General features: G+C 46.2%; 1 protein-coding gene across 1 annotated transcript in view; it reads left to right on the top strand.

Moving 5' to 3' along the window:
- The first annotated feature begins 11,355 nt into the window (after positions 1–11,355).
- The window catches only part of sema3ab (sema domain, immunoglobulin domain (Ig), short basic domain, secreted, (semaphorin) 3Ab), a 71,544-nt gene continuing 60,313 nt past the window's right edge, over positions 11,356–22,586 (top strand). Inside the window, exon 1 of the mRNA XM_062547010.1 lies at positions 11,356–11,484. The gene's annotated coding sequence lies outside the window, so the exon portion shown is untranslated. The remainder of the gene's footprint in view (positions 11,485–22,586) is intronic.

Genomic DNA, 22,586 nt, shown 5'->3' with positions numbered 1-22,586 from the left:
GGTACACTGAGTTGGCACAGATGATCCTACACACACAAACACACACACACACACACACACACACACACACACACACACACACACACACACACACACACACACACACACACACACACACACACACACACACACACACACACACACACACACACACACACACACACACACACACACACACACACACACACACAGAGCAGTGCTCTTGTATTCCTTCCTCAGCACCAGCAACACAGCCTCAGAATCGTTTCTGGGACCCCGACAAATGAAGCACTCACAAACATTTTGTTTTCTGTCACAATGGCCCGGTCTTGCCTCGCATTGTTGCCGTTTCCAGGCCGTTTCCGCTCTGCGCTGTGACGCTCTCACGCAGGCGGCCCGTGCACGCGGCGGTGTTGGGGGAAACACAACAGACCAGTGCTCCACTCTGGCCCGCACCTGGTGCTCGTCTCTGCTCGGCCCTGTTCTAGCGGGGGGACTTGTGCTTAAAACACCACTCCGCCCGCTTCAGGAAGTGCTCTTTTGCTCCAAAACGACATCGCCGCCCCCTTGCGCGAACGCAACAAGATGTCTGGGTTGCTTCTCAAGTTTAGCCAGATGACCGTTTTCCTGTCGGAGGGCACGTACGGATCGGCGACTCTGAATAATGCATATTTTAGAAAAAAAAAAGTCTGTCTCTTTCGATTTGTGCAAGCCGCTGGCGCGTTAGCACAAGAGCTTTCACAACACACAATCCAGAACACACACACACATGGCAGCTCTGTCCATTTTCCAACAGGAGAAATGAGACCTGAGAGATTTCCTCTGTCACTCTGCACTCCTGGACACCAACAGCAGGCTGAAACACTAGCCCGTTCGCAGCCAAAAAAATGGACCTCTTCTGTGGTTGTGCTCTAGCTGGAAAGGGTCGTGTCTTTGGCCCATTCACTTCCAAACAAGCCCAGTCAGGCCCACTCCACTATCTGGCCCTCTGAAAAGGATCACTGACGGAAACCTGGCAGCGTCCGGGCTCTCCCGCTCACTATCTCCCCTACTGTCTGTTATTCCATTTGTGTCCCCTCCTTTGTCCACTGGGGCCAAAGAGCATAGTTCAGATATCTTTAGCGAGATCAAGCTCCCAAAATGGCCGTCCCGCTGGCTTTCCCAGTGACTGCTAATGACCCAGAGCCAGTTAGAATAACCTCCCCCTCCCTCGTCACCCTTCCCACACACACACATGGCGGATAATAGTTTTACCACTTGCGCTGGGTTCACTGCAGTGGCCCTGCATGTGACAGAGGAGCCACTGTTCCGAGGCCTGGGGAAACTGCCGCCATGGAGCTAGCTTTCCAAGCAATCACCTCAACACTTGTCACAATCATTTCTCTCTCTCTCTCTCTCTCTCTCAGTCTCTTCCCCCCTGCATCTTTTTTTCCCCTTCCTTTTCTCTCTCTCTCTCTCTCTCTCTCTCTCTCTCTCTGTGGAGCAGGTGAAGCGTAACACTCCTCGACGCAGCGCGTGTGACCGACCGCCTCGGCCGGGCTGGTAGCGGCAGGCGTGAAGTTTTTCCCCCTCCGTCCTGCAAATTGGACGTCGTAAATTAGACGTCGCCTTCGCGCTTCATTTATCGCGTGTGATTTACGGCGGCTCCTACCTTTGTAAATCTCAATCGTGTGCGCGGCTGCAGGCAGCGGGGTGATTCACGGAGGTGGCTCGCCCAGAGCGGACCCTCTCTCCCTGGTCTCGCCCGGTCTCGCCCGGTCCGGGGTCAGCCAATAATGAGGTCAGACGGGGAGCACATGTGTGGCTTAAGTAAAGGAGAGGGGAGTAAAAACAGCTCCCGAGTGGCCTCCTGCTGCTAACCACGGCCACCTGTGCTCAAGCAAGCAACAATCCCACGAGGCAACCCAGGGAAAGTGTGTCTGTGTGTGTGTGTGTGTGTGTGTGTGTGTATGTGTGTGTGTGTGTGTGTGGGAGTGTGTGTGTGTGTGTGTGTGTGTGTGTGTGATGCATGAGAGATTCTCCCACAATCCCCTGTTTGCACAGTTCACTGCACCATGAGTTAAAAAACAATAACACTATCCATGGATACATATTTTCCAACTCCCAAAGCTCGTTCCACCATTTTCCACTGTGTGTGTGGTGCTGGTGTCCTCCCCTTTCCTCTCTCATTTCATCCTTAGCTTCTTCTCCTACTTTTATTTCCTCTTCTACAATTTCACCCTATATTTTTGGCAATAGATCTTTTTCATCTACACATATAACAGAGTGATGGGGAAAGAGAATTGTGAATCTATTCTCTGAACTTTCAACTCTCTCCCTTTCTGACCTTGCGGTGGTTTAGTCCACACTTGGTCAGGGTCTGGAGACTGGGAGCAGCGGTCTTCTGGGGGAAAGGCGTCCATTATTCACACAGTGAATGGGCCATTTCCTCCCCTCTCTAACAGTAGCCAGTGGCGTGCATAGGACCTTAGAAAAGGGGGCTCAGGGGTCTCCCATGCTGGGCCTGCCTGAAAACCGACTCTCTGTTGCTCTTCACGGTCTGTTTTGTAACAAAACGGCCTCACGTGTGAGCTGTTGACTTTTCAAACTGTGAGATTGCTAGAGTAAACCACAGATAAAGACTGTGACGCTGTTCAACTGGATCATTAAATTCAGCAGTCCTTTCAAAGGCTACCACTATTCCCATAGCCTTACGACAGTGTAGTATTCTACTTTATTTAAACAAAGGTTGCTGATTTGTGCATGTAGACATTTCATTCAAGATGGACATGAGTTAGATCAAATAGCATCCATTACCAGGCAAAAGGCAGAAGCTGTGTTTAGAGTTTCATCGTAGAGCTTTGCTTCATGCTCTCTGTCTTAGTTTGCGCAGGTCTCGCCATGCTATTTTCAACCTCTACAGCAGGACCAACTGTTGAGAGTGAGCTGACCTCCCTCTGCCATCTGTGTGACTGGCTATATGTCCGCACCAGCTGCGTTTGGCGCTGGTAACTTGGATGGCCATCAGCTGGTAGTGACATTAGCCCAGCCCCAGCCCTTAGCCTGCCCAGCCCAGCCCAGCCCTCAGCCCCGGGGTCTAAGGCCACCCCCAGGCATGGGCTGTGTCTGATCTCAACCAGACAGACCTCCCTCATTGGCACTTCTCTTTTTTCTCTCTCTCTCTCTCTCTCCTTTCACTGGTCGTTGGCCTCTCTTCTCTTCTCTTCTCTGGCCCCATGTGTTTTCTCTATCCCCAGGTGCCCACCCATGGCTCCGCTGCCCTCTCCGAGTGGCCTCTCTAACGGTGATTGATCACCACTGATCACCAAAGGGTGTAACGGCTGATCAGAGTGGTCAGGAAGGGGCAGTACATCAAGAAGGGCCACACACACACACCTTTAACCCTTTTAATCACTCATTTAAACACGATCATCCGAACCAGCTCGCACTGCGGCTTTCAGTCAGTGTTGTAGAGCAGATTTCACGAGTGATCTCTGGGAATACAGTACACAATGTTGATCCAAAGAAAAACAGTAGAGATACACCCAGCTCCTATTTATGTCCGACAGGATGCGAGCTGAAGACCCATGAGGGAGTTTGTACTGACGAGCCAAGTAGCCATGGCCCCAAGTCCACTCCGGCCATGAACTTACGTAATTTCACGGCACACGAAAGGTACAGTGCCAAATGCACAATCGTCAGTGCACACCTACACTGATATCATCCCATCTCACCCTCCCTGCTCCCACTCCCAGTTTCCATCTCCTGTTTGATTGCTACCTCAGCTGCGGATGTCCGTCAGCAACACCGCCCCCCAACACACACACACACACACACACACACACACACACTCCTTTACCTCTGGCTTCTCATCGCTCTGTTTCCTGTCCTCCCTGCCATCCTGATATGATCCGCTTCCTGTGACCACTACTCAGCTGTGTCATCTTTCCAAGGTCAGCGTCCACATAATCTGGGTGGGCACAAGTTCAGTCAGTCGCTGTCAGCTTTTCATTTGTCTTAGTCATGGTTGTGCAATAACTCATGTGTCCACAGGGTCAACCCACAAGATTTAGGGCTACATGAAACAGACTGAGTATGCTGTGATGTGAAATATATGGCTCTAGTCACTGATGATGGTTAGTGCTATAGCTTGCGCTTGGCATCAATCATTTATAGGTGAGTGCACATACTAACGCCATAGTGACATGTAGGTCAATGTTGTCATGGTGACATGAGATCTTGGGAGTGGTCCATCCTAAGATGGAAGGATATCCTGTGCTTTGTCCGTTTACTGACGCATGTGTGCTACAGGGTTTTAGATTGGTCAAGGACGGACATTGACTCAACATCACTCTTGCAAGAGCAGTGGTTGATTTATTCAAGTGTATATGACTTACACCATCCAGGTCAAGAAATAGTGACCATTTACTCTCTAACCCACACACGCACACACGCACGCACACACACACACACACACACACACACACACACACACACACAAACACACACACACACACACACACACACACAGCGACCGAAAAAATCCATCAAACATTCATTACACCCTGTTCTTTCTGAACGCTGCCACTGCAATGAACCAGTTCCAATTTCCCCCAATTGATTGCCCCGCTTCCTCCAACAATAAACACGGAGAGGGGTTATTCAGATGGGATGCTGTGGGATGGATCTACGTTTTTCGGCAGCAAGGTTCAGCTATAATGACTCGCAGATGGAAGAGCGCGGGCTGAAGAAAGCAGCCTTTCTCTGGACAAGGACCTTTGATGTGCCTGACCCCTGCTCTTCACCTTGATTAGCGTTTGCTTTTATATGGGAGCAAAAGCCTTTTGAGAAAACAAATGGCTTTTTCATTTGTAAGACATCTAAATAAATTCACTGTTTGAACTTATTTTGCCAGGAGAGGATAAAGAGCACCCCTCCAAAAAAAAAAAAAAAAAAAAAAAAAAATCACAAGAGCAAAACATAACCTTGGAGACTAAATGAAATTCCGAGAAGTCTGCTGACTGTGTTCTCAAGGTTGTTTATCTTTGTTGCCCCAATCTTCAATTCATATTGCCAGCGGTGGCCTCACAGGTGCACAGCTGTCAAATGACAAGGTGACATCGGCCCATACCTGCCTTGCCTGAATTTGTAAAGACATGTCCGCATGACAGCTAATTTTTTGGACATGAAATGCATTCTTGCCACTTACTGATCGCTCAGCACCTTGGAAATGATGATGGAGATTTTTTTTTAAAAAAACCCATTTTATTTTCCTCCCTTTTATTTGTTCGAGTCAAGGTTACGAGCCTCGCCACAGAAACCACTGGGGAAGACGAGACGAGACGAGAGGCGAGCCTGAGACTTTGCCCTGCTCACTGCAAGTCTAATCACCCGCATTAAAATGAATGGATGGTGAAGGATAAGCGAGTCGAATTATGAGCTTTTCTCTCATCAGCCTCATTTCCTACCCTAGTATCATTCCCCATGTTCGCCACACCACAAAGAGCACACACACACACACACACACACACACACACACACACACACGGCCGGGTAAAAGGTCACCGCCATTGCTGTGTGTTAGCGTGATGTTCAGCTATACGCGACCCCGACAGATGAACAGTAGCAAGCTCATTTTTTTATGTGTGTAGTAGGGCAGTAATGTCAACTCTGGAGTTGGTCGATTCTGGGTATTTCTTTATTAAACCGCCATTTCTTATTTGTCAAAAAATGAAGCCAATTAAAATTATATAACTCCAACCTCAGTGAGGGGCAAAGAAAATCAACTTTTACGGCAATTTTGTTTTACGTTGTTTTTCATGGCAATTTGCACAATGCAGCTTTAATGAACTTTAGGCATCTCTGTTTTGCCTCGAGGGCTGGTTTTGATTTTAAATCATTAAATGTTGGTTTCGATCTTGTAAACTGTTTCTGTTGACTGCCCCTCCTCTGACAGCTTCATAAAGAAGATGGAGAACGGAGCAATGTTTGTTTACTCGACTAACTGCAGTTGTCGTCATTTTGTTCTGCGTTTGTAATTATTGTACCAGACAAGACTTCCTATTGAGGAACTGTCGTCCCTCACTTGTTCCCACTGTGAAAATCGGCGGCAAATGAACCTCTGACGTGTATGAAATTGTCTCATTTTTACTGAGTGTTATACAGTTTTGATTACTTTGTGTTGATTAAAAGGGCTGCACTCCAGTGAATCCATCAATCCAAACAGCCTATTTTTTCCCTTTTGTAGAACAAGAGTGGGAACCTAGTGGTAATAGCCCTTGAATAAACATATTCAAGCATGCATAGGATTGAGTAATCATTGCATAACTGATAGATAAAATGAGACATGAATTAAGATCAAGCTCTAAATCTTACTCCAGACTCCTACTCAAAACAGTGTAGTAGGCTACATGGGGGCATTTACTGGCTACTCTTCTTTAATTCCTATACATTACAACATTAAAGGTTTACTTTCTTTCATATATTAGACTGGCTGAAACAGCAGCCGATAGGATATAAAACAGAGCAAAATCAGTTTTAGCCAATAGGCTAAATTGGAAATCCATTGGTGTAAATATAGTTTACATTGGTGTACATATAGTTTACATTACTCATGGGTCATCTAGATTGATTTAAAGCAACAGTAAGGAATTATAGCAAGCTAACAAAATGAAAGCAGAATCCTGATTAACATTTAGCCTTCCAATAACAGCACAGTTGGCACCAAACTCACTCACATAGGCCTAATTAGCCTTGCTAACACCAGACTGCTTCTCAAATCTCAGTGGGCTGAATGCCTAACGTCACAAGACGAAACTGGAAAACAGGTCTAGTCACATCTGCTTGTCAGCGATAACACTGATTCTGACACAGACTAAATAAGTTGTATAGGCTTAGGCTATTGCCTAGGCTACTCAGTAGAATTGGTAATCTCAGCCCGATCTGCCGGCGACAGGATTTCGCCCTGCAGCTCAGCCAGGCTACTGGCTGGACACCTGCACATTTATCACTCCTGCTTCCTGTCCACGTTTGCTGGAACCAATCACAAACTGACTCATCCATAGGCGCACCCAGATCGTTGGTCTGATTGGTTGAAGGACTATTCATGTATGCGTACAGTCAGCGCAGACTCCCCAGACTCATGTTCAACCTAAAAAGATTGAGCTAGTGTGGTGATAGTCAAAGATCATAGAGCGCTCTGCTCTAGAATCTTCTGTGATAGTCTCCTACTTAGAGCAGTTAGGCTACACTAGTGGCGTGATAGTTTGGATCACTAAATGCTGCTTCTAAATGTTGATGCTGAAAAGAGCAGGCAAACAGTGTTACCAATTTGGCAATAGGTGAATCACTGTCAGGATCCATATTGGTTATCACTGGTCAAGTGGAGACCTGTTCTGGTTTAGCCATGTGATATTCAGCATTCAGTCCGTTGAAATTGAGAATTCACTTTACTATCTTAAGTAGGCTAAAGTGGCCTAACCAGCAGAGAAATTAAAATGCAGTTGTTTACTCATTCCACAAAATACAAGTCCATTTAACACTGAACTACTAAATAGTTAAACCCGTTCACTGAAAAGTTCACCAGACAGACCACATTCAAATGTGCTAACAGGTTCTGGGCTCACCTGGGCTTTAGCATAATAGTTGGCCCATCAGAATTCCTACTTACTGAATGTTTGCCTTGGTAGCTGGCCATGGTCCTGGGATTCCTGTCGCAGAGATTGCGTGTGAGCAATGGTTTCCAACACCTGGGGAAATAGGGTGGGAAGGTTATGCTTAATGTGAGCTTAAATCAGTGAAAAGGAGGATAAAAAAGTGGGGTGGGATGGGTGCTCCGCTGCCGGGGCTCGTAAGCGTGGCGTGATGGACAGGTAAGAAGAGTTTACTTTAAAATAGAGAGGAAGTGGAATGAGTAATGTGGAATGAGTAATGCTTGTGCAATGTGCACAGGTGCAGTAGCCTAGAGTTAACCAATATCTAGGATAATGTTGCTGTATGCTGCGCAACACTGACATTAGCCAACTATGGTTTTGAATTAATCATGCTATTCGGAGAAATCGCATTGACCTATGTCAATAGCAACATCACAGCTGACTTACTTTGCCAGTTAGCTCATGAGCTAGGTCAAGCATAGGCTAGTCAGGGTGTAAGTAGGCTACTACGCTACCTAAACACTATAGCTGCTAGTCTAACTCAGCAACAGTGGTCTGGTAACGTAGGTCTAGGCGTTAATGTTAGTTAAGCCTATCTACCATTTCCCTTTGATGTACAGAAAGTGCTTGCATTATCAGCATGTTTACACATGGTTGACTTAACTTAGCTAGGTCTTCTCACCGTGAAGTTAATGCAAGCAAGGATTCCAGCCATGGAAAGAACGACAGAGTTGCTCAGAAATTGTTAGTAGGCTAGGCTACAATACGCTAAGTGGTTTGCCAAATGGAGAGATAGGCTATTGCACGGACTTTCTATATTAATTTCACTTCACTTTCAAGTCAAGTTTGATCTCTTTCTTTATCACATTGATCGCATGCACTGTTAAGTTCAGTTAAGCATTTTCTCATGGTGACATTGGACTGTGAATAATAGTGGAAAGTTCTAGCAACATGATGTCAACAATTTCTCTCAGAAATACCCATTGACAGAAGAGCACACCTGCTGTCCTACAGTAGTCTAGACCTTTAGGGAGGAAGTGCACTGTGTGGTGAGGGAGTCTTTATGGTCTATCCATAATATAGCCTTTAGATCCTGAGTAGCGATCTAATAATGAAACCTGTAAACAGTGGGCAGAGCACAAAGAGATTACTTGTTTCCATTGGAGTCATTCCTGACAAGCTGTGAGTCACTCTGTGAGTCATTTTGGAAGACTTAGAACCTTACATTAAACCATATTTCAGTAGGCTAGTGTGTGTGTGTGTCTCTCTGTGTGTGTGTGTGTGTGTGTGTGTGTGTGTATGTGTGTGTGTCTCTGTGTGTGTGTGTGTGTGTGTGTGTGTGTGTGTGTGTGCGGCTGTGTGTGTGGGTGTTAGTAGAGTACGCATGAACACATGGGACATACTGCACTGTGACGAGAAGACAAGGCTTTGACATCTGATTCACATTCATACCTGTTCAGGCAATGCAGAATTTCTTAGGAATGCAAACTAGATTCTCTCTGGGGATCTCCCATCGGTGAAAGAGGCCAAGTGTTTCATAGCAGCTCTCCCTAATTGGAAAGATATGGAAATAACCTGGTAATGATGACGTAAAGTCTGCCATACATCGACGTTTGCCAGGCTGGGCAGTATGTGGAATGGTATGCACTAATTACGAACTCATTGGTATTCTGTCCCTCACCAGTCTGTGTGTGTGAACTGCTGTCTATACTGTAATTTGCGCTCGGGCCAGCGGTGTGTGTATGTTGTCAGAGTTGAGCTGGACAGCATGAATGTGAGTGTTCTCTGTAAATGCCATCAAGAGGGTCAAGTGATTTCACACTTAATGGTTTTGCACACACACACACACACACACACACACACACACACACACACACACACACACGCATATGTGCGCGCACACACACCCACACACACACAACCTCACAGGCATTCCCGTGCACACTAGGAGCTTTGGTTTCATTCAAATTCTCCGAATCAGCCACACTTCTTCAAGTCTGAGAGGAAAGGACATGTGGTCACCTGCAGGAAGAGTCTGTGAAATCTCTCTCTCTCTCTCTCTTTCCCTCTCCCTCTGCCTCTCTATCCCCACCCCCTCTTCTCACACACACACACACACACACACACTTTCTCTGCCTCTCTCTCTCTCTCTCTCTCTCTCTCTCTCTCTCTCTGTCTCTCTGTTGATGTGTCTTTCCCAAACAGTGTGGTCCATATGTACATCTGGTTTGTGTATATGTGTGTGCACTTTCATAAAGCAAGAGGGGGGGGAGGGGGGTCTTGAAGTGACTGTTTCACAGCCATGCCACAATGGTTACAATGGTGCCTGGCTACATACACCATATGGGCATGTCTCTCTGTGTGTCTGTGTGTGTGCGTGTGTGTGTGTTTGCTTAATGCACGTATTGTGTGTGTTTGACTTGATGTGCTAGTTAAAGAGTTATGGTGGGGGGTCAACTTTCCCACCATTCTTTGTGGGTTATATTCCAAACCCCACTGAAAGCGGGTCTACCGCCATGATAGAATTTGGTCTACTCGGAGCCACCAAATACCACAAAACATTAATTCCTCTTTCCATATCCCTCCCTCCCATCTCTCTCTCTCTCTCTCTCTCTCTCTCTCTCTCTTTCCCTCTCCCTCTCCCTCTCTCTCTCCTTCTCTCTCTCTCTCTGTCTGGCTCTCTCCAGTGCTCCAAATGACTCTCTCTCTCTCTGAGACTGAATGTGCCCCCTTCTTTTGCAAGATATACGTCTCCGTGTGAATGAGACGAGCTTCACAGGGTATTGTTTGTGATCACCCGCACTCCACAGGGAGCAATTCACATCTCTTTCTGCAGGATGGCAATGTGAATGGCTCATGCAAGCACTCCAGCACACACACACACAGGCACGTACACAGATAAGCAGTGAGGGTCATTAACACATACAGTATACCCCTGTCTGTGTCATTCTCTCTCTCTCTCTGCGGATTACGCTAGCACACTTCACTAGTGCACCGGGCTCTCTCTCCCTATCTCCCTGAGATGAGTGGAGGTGTACAGATAGGTCTCTGTGGACAGGCAGGTGTCAGTGTGATATGACACAGTAGTGCCGTGCTCAGGTGTTGCCCTGTTATCAAATCCCCCCTGGGAGCCATTCTGCCTCTTAATTTAGAGCCGTTACCAAGACAGTACTCACTCCATGTGTCTCTTTCAGAGTACCAGTGTGTTTTTCTGTCTGTGTGTGTGTGTGTGTGTGTGTGTGTGTGTGTGTGTGTCTGATTTTATGTGGTTACTGATGGTACATCCTGGATGCCCATGTGTTTTCCATGTTGACATGCGCACGCATGTGTATGTGTGTGTGTGTGTGTGTGTGTGTGTGTGTGTGTGTGTGTGTGTGTGTGTGTGTGTGTGTGTGTGTGTATGTGTGTGAGTATATACCTTATTTTATGTGGTTATGGATGGTACATCCTGGGTACCCATGTGCTTTCCATGTTGAGACGTGCACGCGTGTGTATAAGTGTGTGTGTGTGTGTGTGTGTGTGTATAGGTGTGTATACGTGTGTGTGTGTGTGTGTGTGTGTGTGTGTGTGTGTGTGTGTATGCGTGTGCTTGCGCATGTGTGTTTGTCACAGTGCGAGGAGCTGCCATCGAGGCACCCCGATAAATCCGCAGCAGAATGTGAGGCATGATGTGTGACATGTGGAGGGGCGCTCAGCTCGGCACGGATCGGCGCGGCGCGGCTCTTCTGCAGCACACACACAGCGCTCATTGCCCATTGTTCTTGTCTTGCAGCGCCTGGGAGAGAGAAACCTCACACCCGTGAACCAGGAACCACGGCTCATGTGAACCAAGGATCCAGGAACCGGGAACCAGGGCTCACCCACGCTCCTCAAAGTAAGCAAGCATGTCTTGTCTTCCTGCTAAGTCAGTCTGTGGTGGTTTAAGGTGCTACTGGCAGAAGTTCCATTCTTTTTTGAGGAAGAATGAAACGGAAATGCTTGTTTTTCCCTACTGGCTTACATTCAGCATTGATTGTGGTGCCTGGCTTTAGTTACATTGTGAATGTGATAGCAGATCTGCATAATAACCCAAGAGAGTCTTTGACAAGCAATCACATACTGTGTTGTGAAAGAGAGATAACATACATTACATAGATTGATTCATTTGCTTAATATACATTTTAGTACTAGACAACCTTTTTTGAGGGACATTTTCCTTCAATTGAGCTTCTTGCTTTATAGACAAATGGAATTGCTCTATAATGTTATCTGTAATTAACGTGTCATTGAAGTAGGCTATCTTAATTCTGAAGTACTGATTTTCTGGTGAACACAAACGTAATAGCCACTCAGTTCTGTGTGATTGAGAGCCTTACCAAATGTGTGCACTACAGACATGTTGGCATGGATCTTATTTCATATTTTATTTACTTCCTTTTATGCCAGAGTACTGTCTGCACACTGTCTGTCACGGCGGTATAATGATTACTAACTTAATTAGATTACAAACAGTTGATACTCATCCAGTGATCGCAATGCTCACTATTCTCCCTGTGAGCCGGCAAATTAGACGATGAGGCCCCGATGTCTCCGAGATCTGCGAGCGGGGGCCATTCTATCCCCGGCTAAATGAAATGCCCCGGCTGCTGCCTCCAAACTAACTTTCGACAGCTGCTCTTATTGTACCAATCAATCAGTGTGTATCGCCTCTCAAATGGCACCCCGCGCGCACGCTCGTGTTTTCCAAATGGCTGCTCGGCGTGAAGTGAAGCCGAGGCGACAGCGTTCCTTGAGCGAGCAGACGACCTGGTGCGGGATGTTCGTGCTGTGCGCGCTCGCCGTACATTTTTAATTACTGTTTGACTCTCGGAGGTAATTACCTAAAAGGAGCGTCATGTTGGGTGACACAGACCGAGAGAAGGCTAGAGAGAGAGAGAGAGAGAGAGAGAGAGAGAGAGAGAGAGAGAGAGAGAGAGAGAGAGAGAGTGAGAGTGTGTGTGTGTGTGTGTGGAACTGAAGACAGTTAGCCATGTGTGTCTATGCCTCTGTCTGCCCATTACTAGGGAAATAGATATCATCCAGCTGTTCATTTCTCTCTCCCCCCTCTCTCTCTCTCTATCACTGTCCTTGTCTGAATGTCTCTGTGTGCTTTCTTCGTCCTCAAACATGGACACTGATTTTTATCTGCTTGGAGTGCATTTGTGTCAAAGATACTCATCTTTTTCCATAAACATGCGACTGTTACTTGTGCACATTTGCAGGAGATAATTGTCAGTATTTTAAGCTGTGAATGTGTTTCGTGTGTACGTGTGCAATTGTGTGTCTCGCTTGCGTGTGTGCCTGTTTCCGTGTTTGTGTCACATTCTGCAGTATCCTTTCCGCTCCTGTAATTTGGCCCTCCCGGTGTGTTTTTCCCATTAATTAGCGGCGGTGGGCGAGAGCGACGCGCTCCACTCCCGGTCTCCAGACCCTGGCGTGCTGACCCTGGCTGCCATTACAATAATGCTGACAAATTTCCCTTCCTCTCTTTCCATCAGAGCAGCGGTATTACGTTTCAGCCGCTGTCATTATAAACGGGGAGAAGAAAGGTCGTCATTACACCAGTGGATTTACCAGTTCTTGACTTCAAATACTTGAGGGCCTTTATAAAAGCTACATGGAGTGGAACGGCCAGGTTTCTGGAGAGCCAACCGCGCTCTTTTCCGTCCTCAAAAACACACATTCGTTAGGTGCGTCAATAAAACAAACTGTGAATTTTGTTATTGCAGCTTGCCCATAGGATTATATTACACAAGGTGGCATGAAGAATTTGAACATGCTGATTTTTGGTTTGGTCGAATTTATTTAAATTGTACCCCCCTCCGCCCCTCATAGTGCCAGTATGGCTGAGGGGCTGTGCCGTCTCTGGCACCCTCGTTTCCTCACCCCGCTCCGTATTAACGCCCCTCTCAGAGCGGGATTTCACCCTCGTGCGTTGGCCGGAGCCGTGGCCTCGGTCGATGCGTCTCCGTGGAGTCCTTTATGATGCGAAACTACACCTTTCACTGGCTGGCGTTCACCGCAAGCATGTGCTGTGTAGGTGTGGAACCACTCTCACCGGCACCGGGCTCTCCAATCGCCTATAAAACACAATCACGCTGGAACAGGGGCCCACGCTCTCTCTCTCTTAATCTCTCTCTCTCTCTCTCTCTCTCTCTCTCTCTGCGTTTCTCGTGGGTACATTCATTTCTAGGGCTACAATGCATGACATTCATCGTAAGGTCTGTTTCCTATTTTGGCTGTAGTTCATTTGTAACACTTTTATATATCCATAGCTTCTATTGCCACCATTTCTGTGAAACCATGAGGTGGTAAAATGAAACGGAAAAGGAACAAATTGGGGAAAAGTAAAAGAGAAGGGATTTAAGAGCTATATCTGCACTGAACTGATTTCATGGGATTAAGGTAAAAAGTTTGGGGATTCACAATAGGGTATTCAGCACCCAGTCCACCACCAAGAAAAAATATGTAAAAATTATATATATATATATATATATATCACACATACACACACACACACACACACACACACACACACACACACACACACACACACAATATTTATTGTTATCTGGACTGGAGCTGTGCAAGCTGGATTCTTGGGAGCTGGATTCTTGGGAAAAAAAAAACATTTGTACATAATAAGTATTCAAAATGTCAAAGTACATCATTTATGCTTAGTTTATGCATAATTTAAGGGTACATTTTATTCCAGAAACTCATTTATCCCAGAGAGTATCATGTGTTCCCCTTTCTACATTTCTAATGATACGAGGACTTGAGGTCTACTGTCTGAGGAAAGGCCCATGCAGCTAAACACTAATGTTCCTGCGTTGACTTCAAATAGGCCTGGAACTGTTTCAATGCATCTCCACAATGTGTGTACTATTCCAAACATACAGTATATCAAAGTTATGGCAAGCCTACTTTAGGGCAAATCAAAGGTATTACTTTACATATTATTCCCTCCTCCTAATTATTACAAAAAACATCTTCAAAATGGATACTTTAACTTGCTTTTTCATAGTATGATGGAAGACAACAATAGTATTAAGTATTTTTATAAATATACCTTAGTATTTTGACTTGAGGTGATTAAAGTAAGCAAAAGCTGTACACAAGTAGAAATAGTGTAACTTTATTTGTTATATGAAGATTTAGTAACTAATAACAAGTTTATATTTACCACAATACACAATACCATTTGATGAAATCTTTCTTATGTCATTATTAAATAGTCTTATTCTGGTGACTAGCAAACTTGCTTCAGACAATATATGAAGCTCAATTAAGAAAATACAACCAAAAAACAAATACAAGTTTTCCATTTATTAAAATGTCAAATTACCTGTGATTAAACATAATTTGATAGAAAAATACAATGGAGTATTTGAATTAATTAATTATTTGAATTATAAATGTCAAAATGATTTTTTACTTCATAAGTAACCTACAATACAATTTATTTGAAAAAAGTACATGTGTATGTAACAGTTAAGCTTTATGTAACTACCCACCTCTGCATAAGCTGAAGCACTAGAGTGTACAGTAGTGTTTATAGATAGGTTGGACATGATATCTATCAGATAAATCGTCCCTGTCATCAATACATTCCTTGACCATTTTCCTCTTTCCTATCTCGCTCAGATACATGTACGCACGCACGCACGCACACACACACACCAGCCACCCCCCCCCCCCACACACACACACACACACACGGACACACACTCACACACAGGCAGACAGACAGACACGCTCATAAATGGATAAGCAATGTTCACCACTGTCTAAACAACCATCAAACTGTCTCCGATGCGAAAGCCAACTGAAAATGGCTCAGATAAAATCCCAGCCTGAACACTGTCTGTCTTTTGATCGGTGGCCAACCCTGCAGGCTGCTTCATAGCGCTCATTTCGCCTTCTGCCTGCCTCGCCCGAGAGCCGTCAAGTTCTGCTCCCACAGAAAATCCTCATGACACCTATATAAACATCCCCAACACACATCTGCAACATGTTTACCATCTCCATTTCGCTGGCACTAACACATTCACGCTTCTCCCTCATTTAGTTGGACAATGAAAATGTCCACATCTTTGAGCACAAACATGGCTATTCCTCCACACAGCCGGCTGCTGAAATGTTGTGGGCCTTATTTGCCAGCGGAGGAAACGTGGACATTTTCACTCTTTATTAATATAAATGATGTAGGTGGCATGCATGGAGGCACTTATGCTATTTTAGGTAATTGCTTCCACTTCTGTGGAAACGGTGTGAGGGCAATTGCCGAGAGGGGTAATTGAAAGCTGAATGCTCACACCAAATGTGTTGCTACTTTTGCACTACCAAGGCCTGTCAACTGTGTGGCTGAACAGAAGCTAAATGGGTTGTCATGGTTTCTGTCAGGAGAAACTGAGCCACTTTGAATCACCGTTGGACGGGTGAACAACCCGGTCAGTTGTACTAGTGCTCTGAAACACAGCCGGGATCTTTTAAGAAAGCTATTTTCCTCACAAAGCTCTGAATGTTTGCCAGCACACAGCATGCTTGCTGCAGAAGGAACCTTTAATGGTTCACACCACCCTCTGTGGACACATTTCTAAGCTAGGGGGAAATATGGCCACATGCTTCCTTACTGACCTCAACGTTGCTGCTGACTTCCTTAAGATTCCTCCGAGGTGTTGATGTCACCTGGGAGAGGTCACTGCGAGGTCGGAGGTCGTGAGATAAACTGAGCGCTGTGGCGTTGGTCTGACATGAGCATCAGTCAGGGCATATCTCTCCTCTCGTGTCAGACGCAGGCCCCAGGCGAGGCGCTTCATTCGGTTAGTTCTGTTTGTGAAATGCATTTTTTCTGACACATATCAGGCCACGTGGATCGGATTTCAGAGTGAAATGCTTCTCATATGGCTGGTGTGCGCGGTCCTGTGGGAAGAAGAGGCTTGTGTGCTCGGCCCATGTGCAGACGAGGCTTACATGTGCCGGGTTCATGTGAAGACTGTGAACAAGTGTGTGTTTGAACTGGTTGAGTCTTGCTGGAGAGATATTGCACTTGATTCAGCGCAAGTGAGTCACACAGATGAATGGTATGTCCACCGTCAGAGGAGATGGTGGCTGATCTTGTCATTTCTTTAATCAAGGGGCATATTCACTGTGAGAACGCAAACTATTTTGTCAAGTCAAGTCTAGTTTATTTATATGGCACGTCTCATACAAAGGGCTCATTCAATGTGCTTATTTAATGTGCTTAGAGCATAAACGGGCAATAGTTAAAATCGTTTAAAAAGTAATTGCATACAAAATAATAAATAATAATAAAAAATATAAGACAAAGACACATAAAATGCACAAGTTAGAATAAAAAAAAGATAGATTCAGAATTTTAGTAGTAAGTGCATTTGATTAGTTAGCAAAGGTCATCTGAGAACAGTTTGGTCTTAAGTCTATATTTAAAACTTTTAACTTTTTTGATGTCATCTGCAAGTTGCTTCCAGAGCTGAACCACATAGCAACTAAAAGCTGCTTCACATGTTTACTTCTTACAGCGGGTTTTGCTAACAAATCTTTCTGCTGAGACCTGAGAGGTGTCTGATAGGTGTGCTTTACAGTAAAGTCAATTCTGTGACTTACTGGAAGCCAGTGCAGCGACTAAAGTATTAGAATGATGTGCTCAATTCTTTTACTTTTCGTGAGAACTCTAGCTTCTGCTTTTTGTATCACCTGAGGCTGTTTGGTAGTCATTTTAGGAAGGCCTGTGAAAAGCCCAGTATTGCCGTAATCAACCCTGCCCTCAACCCTCAATCATTTTCTATCATTTACTGTGTTGCTATACATATTGCTCAAAAAATATATGAACTCATTCATTCCATTATGTAAAGCCATTTAGATGACAAATGGCTTAAAGCCTATCAGTTACGTTCAAGCCTTTTTATGCGCGCTAAATGCTAAGCTAATGACAGCTGTATTAAGTATTATGTATGACACTACAAGTGACAGCTATATTACTTGTGCTGCTCCATAGAGAGAAAATGCTGCTCTTCGTCAGCATCAAAGACACATTTTCAACGGCCAGTCAGAGTGATGGATCACCATGGGTGAGCACATACACCTGTCATACACTTGTCACCATTACTGACCTCCGGGGTGTAATTTTATCTGCGGGGGGTCATCGCAAGAATGACACTCCGCTTATCTGCCCCATCGCAAGAAGTGTTTTGTGTTGCGTCGCTCCCGCTTGCCAAACTGGCCCGAACAAATGACATCCTTTTAACATTCCTGCCCATGTTGTGTGTCTTGTGCGCTGGCTGTTCCTTCTCAGGCCAGTGTGCGTCCTGCGTGTTTGGACACACACTCACTGGTGCGCTCACCCAGGACAAAGCCATCAAAAGGGATATCTGGCTTTCATTTCAATGAGACAGCCTGTTCCTGCTTAAGAGAGGGGAAACGTGATAAAGGGGAAGTTTTGTTTTTTTCTGCGCCTGCTTTATGGCTTCAGTCTCCAGGCCTCGCTTCTTAGGAACAAAAAAAAAAGGCTTCAAGCATTACTTGCCCCCTCTCATCCTCATAGCCCCACTCTCTCAATCTCTGAATCGACTCTTTATTTGCCCTGACGTTGTTTTATCCTTCTATAATATTAAACACACTCAGGAAACTACCCACCCACATCCCCCGGCTGCATTTACAATTAAACAAACACACGCACGTGCACACACACACACACACACACACACACACACACACACACACACACACAGACACACACATTATGGAACCATAAAGACACAGCATGGTTCCATTTGAGCACTGTGACCCCTCAGGTGGACTCGGTTCTAGGCGTTGCTTTGTTTGCAAACTGTGGCGGAGTATCAGGTTTCCTCTTTTGACCGAGTGCAGCCCAGCGTGGAGACAGGCAGCAGGCTCTGGGGGTGGAGGAGGCCAGCCAGGGAGGGGAGCCCACCGCCGCGGCCGCTCCCGCATCCGGGCTCGGGGAGGGTCAGGCTCGGGGTGAGTGCTCTCCAATGCCAGGGTCACTGGCTGGCTGGGTGGAAGGTAGGGTGGGGCGGGGGGAGCGAGGAAGGGAAGTATGGGTGCGTACCCCCCCTTTACCCCAACCCTCTCCCCCCACAACCACCTAAGCACTCCCACAGCTCTGAATGATGTTCACCTCCGTGCCCCCCCCGCCCTCACTCACTGATCCTGAACTGTAATTGGGGGGGATCTCCGTGCGGCGTGACGGCCATGTCATCACCTGGTTTTGTCAGGAGCAGGCCGAGGACTACGGCTCGGCCCTTTTAGTGCAGTCTGTCCACTAGCTCACCATTGTGTTCCTCCCCCTGAGCGCCACACTAATGGCTTTGAAGGGTGGCGATAAAAGCAGCCACTGATTGATTGATTGAATGATTGAGCACGTGATGGATGTGTTTGTGTTGTTTTTTGTTTTAAAACTGAAACATTGATGTGACAAGTTTGTCTCTAAGTAGCTGCTGACTAGGTAATGCAGGTTGGGCTTCCTGCTCGGCAGCAGAATGACTTATTTGCAGATGCACTCACCGGTTAATGAATAAATCCATCCGTCTGTGTTCTGAAGAGACATGTTGAGAGAGGAATGCTATGTTACTGGCCGTAGGAGTATGATGAAGTTAAAGTCTGTTTTTAACATTTCCTAATCTTTCAAAGTTCCAATGGAGTTGTTCCTGTTCAGCAAATATACACGTACATGCAAACTTTCAAAGTATGCCATCCAACTTGAAATAAAGGACTCAAATCTAATTTCAGCGAATTATCTATTCTTGGGCATATGGTGCAGTATCAACTTGTAAAAACGCAGGGAGTGCTAATTAAGATAACAGCAATGAATGCAAATTAATTAAGATGTGAATCACCTACTCTTGAGATAAACTCATTACAACCTCTTCCTGGCTTAATGAAATCTAGTCACTTTTTGTCTGTCTTATCTGGGACAACACAGCCTGGCAACACAGTGTTTAAAACTTCTTCCAAGTCCTGCTGGCAGAACAGGGGGTTTTAAATCAAGCCTGTGTTCCCAGTTCCCACCCCAGCCTTAACACCATGCAGAAATCAACCGCAAACTCTTCAGCTTCTTTTGATGAACAATCGCCAGCTTTGGAGTACATCTCCAGAACGATAAAGGAAGCCATTTCCCAAGTCCCTTGTTCTGCTGGCATCCAAGTTGTAAGCACCTTCCGTTTTCTGACGATTTTCTTTTGAAAAGGCTGTACTCTGATGTAATTCACCATTGAATAGTCTGAGAGTCAATAGAAGCGTCTGCCAGCATATTTGCTGAACCCACTCAGGGTGGTCTCAGCTTGCATATATGAGAAAGAGTTCTTTCTTTTTGTGTTATAAAACATAGCATAAGCCATGCGGTTTGACCCATGTTAATATCTTGGTTAATTTTACTTGGAAATAATGAAATGAAAAGTGCTAGAAGAGGTTTACCACACAAAGAGTAAACATTTATTTCTTACTGTATTTTTTAATTATTGCCAATAAAAGGCTGCATTCCATCCACCAACATATGCTATTACCATTATGGACAATTTCCTGTCAGGACATTCCTACACTTGTAATAGCTCTGGAGGATTAAAAAACGTATAATTAAAATGTCTTGCATAGATGAAACCCATTACATTAATCTCACCACGTAGCCTCGTCGGTTAGCTAGTCTAACATGAAATATGCTCGACCCCAGAGAGAGAGCGAGCACGAGAAGTTCATGACTGCTCAGTCTGTCATGCTGCGTGTCTGCCACTCCTCTGAAACTCTACTGGAGTCCCATTGCGTGAGTAACATGCACTTTCAAGTGCTACACAGACACACACACACACACACACACACACACAAACAGGCTTGTGCGAATGAGTGCACACACCCGAACGGATATCGCCGCCACCACCAGCCCCTTCATCGGCTGAATCTCAACTTGTCCTTAAAGACAATAGACATTGAACATGACCCATTTAACGCTGGCTCAGGTCAGAGTTCTCTCAGCGAAATTCATTAGACTGTGGCAAACAGGCCCGGTAAACACAATCACTGCTCCAGGGAATACAAAAAAAAGACAGAAAACTCTCCAATGCATTATGCAACACCACTGCAGAGCATCCCATGTCTTTGGCCATTGGTGCCGGCGTGCATGGGACTAACAGTTCTACTTTTCTTTCTTACTTTTTATCCAGAACGTTACAGCAGATGTCGAGGCTGGATTTTGTTCCACACTCTGGGTGAGGGTTAGGTGTTTATTTTTGCATCGGATCAAGATTGATTTGAGCCGCGGAGCGCTGGGGCGAGCTATGGAGGCTGGAGTAATAACAGGCATGCTCTGTTGTGACAGTTCGGAGTTCTTGTGGCTCGCTCTCCTGCAACAGAATGAAGCCATCAAAGCAGCGCCCGCACAATCGCTGTCTCCTGTGACTGATTAAAACACTCTGTGTGTCCGTTTGCTTGTGTGTTTGTCTCATTACCTCTCTCACCCTCTTCCCCTCACTCACTCCCCCTCTCTCTCTCTCTCTCTCTCCTTTTCTCTCTCTCTCTCTCATTCTATCATTCTGTGAAAGAGTGTCGTGGGGGTGACAGCTCTTTGTCTGTGCCAGCCATGGCTGTTTGGAGCGGGGCGCGGGTACTCACAGTGCCCCTCTTCAGACGCCCCTCTCTCCATCTCTCTCTCCATCTCTCTCTCTCTCTCTCTCTCTCCATCTCTCTCTCTCTCTCTCTCTCTCTCTCTCTCTCTCCCTCTCTCTCTCCGTCTCTCTTTCTCGTGGACAAAAGCGTGTGAGAGCCCCACACGGCTCCTCCTATAGAAAACCATCACAAGACATTTAAACAGATCTGCCGCCAGGAACAGATACAAAAACGGCCAGAGAGGAGGGACGAGTGGAGGGAGGGGCAGAAGAGGGGCTAGTTAAGAGCAGGCAAACAAACCCACAGAGAGAGAGGGAGAGAGAGAGAGAGAGAGAGAGAGAGAGTAGAGAGATAAAAACATGGGCCCCACAACGAAACGATTAATCAATTTGGCAATCACGGGACGGGCGTAGAGGCGCGGGCCTCGTCGGGTCAGTGGACGGAGAAGGGCAACTGTTCCGCATGGAGGATTCCCTCCCCTTTAATGCGGTGGACGAGGCCTTTCCCAGGACACTACTGGGCAGCGCTTGGCAGCGGCCACCGTGTCACCACGCCACTGCAGCTAACGACATGGCATCAGTTTGGGCTCTTTTTTTCCCTCCTTTTTCTGGTGCAAAGCCACGGGAGGGGCAGCCAGTACCTCTGTTGACCACAGCTCCACACACACACACCGCACCCTGGACCACTGAACCACTAAACTGCAGCTCCACAGTCCACACACACCGTACCCTGATCCACTGAACTACAGTACAGTCCACACACACCGTACCCTGATCCACTGAACTGCAGTACAGTCCACACACACCGTACCCTGAACCACTGAGCTGCAGTACAGCTCCACACACACACTGAACCCTGAACAACTGAACTACAGTACAGTTCCACACACACTGTACCCTGAACAACTGAACTACAGTACAGTTCCACACACACCGTACCCTGGCACGAGAGCTCCCATCTCCCCATCTCTAGCTGGTGTTTACGGCTCCCCTTGAGCTGCCGTGAGGCCTGGGGAGGGGGGTGGCCTGCCGGCTCTCTTATCTCCGCGGTAATCAGAGAGCAGAGCACCTCCGCCTTGCTAATGCTAACAGCCCTCCACGTCCAGGTGAGAGAGCCATCTCCCACCCCAGTGTGAGGTGCCGAGAAGCCTTTAGGGTCACACGCTGATCTGATCACACCTCTCTCTCTAGCCCCTTTCACATTCAGAAACGATACATTAGCGTTTAAGAAATAGCGGGTTCAGGGGATTTCGCAATGTGAAAGGTAGACGTGTTCTGGTCCCGGGGTTGTCTGAAGCCGGTTTCAGAGGCGAGTTAT

Source organism: Sardina pilchardus, chromosome 10, assembly GCF_963854185.1.
Source record: "Sardina pilchardus chromosome 10, fSarPil1.1, whole genome shotgun sequence".
In the NCBI taxonomy this organism is placed as follows: domain Eukaryota; kingdom Metazoa; phylum Chordata; class Actinopteri; order Clupeiformes; family Clupeidae; genus Sardina; species Sardina pilchardus.
This window is presented reverse-complemented; position numbering and strand designations above follow the sequence as displayed.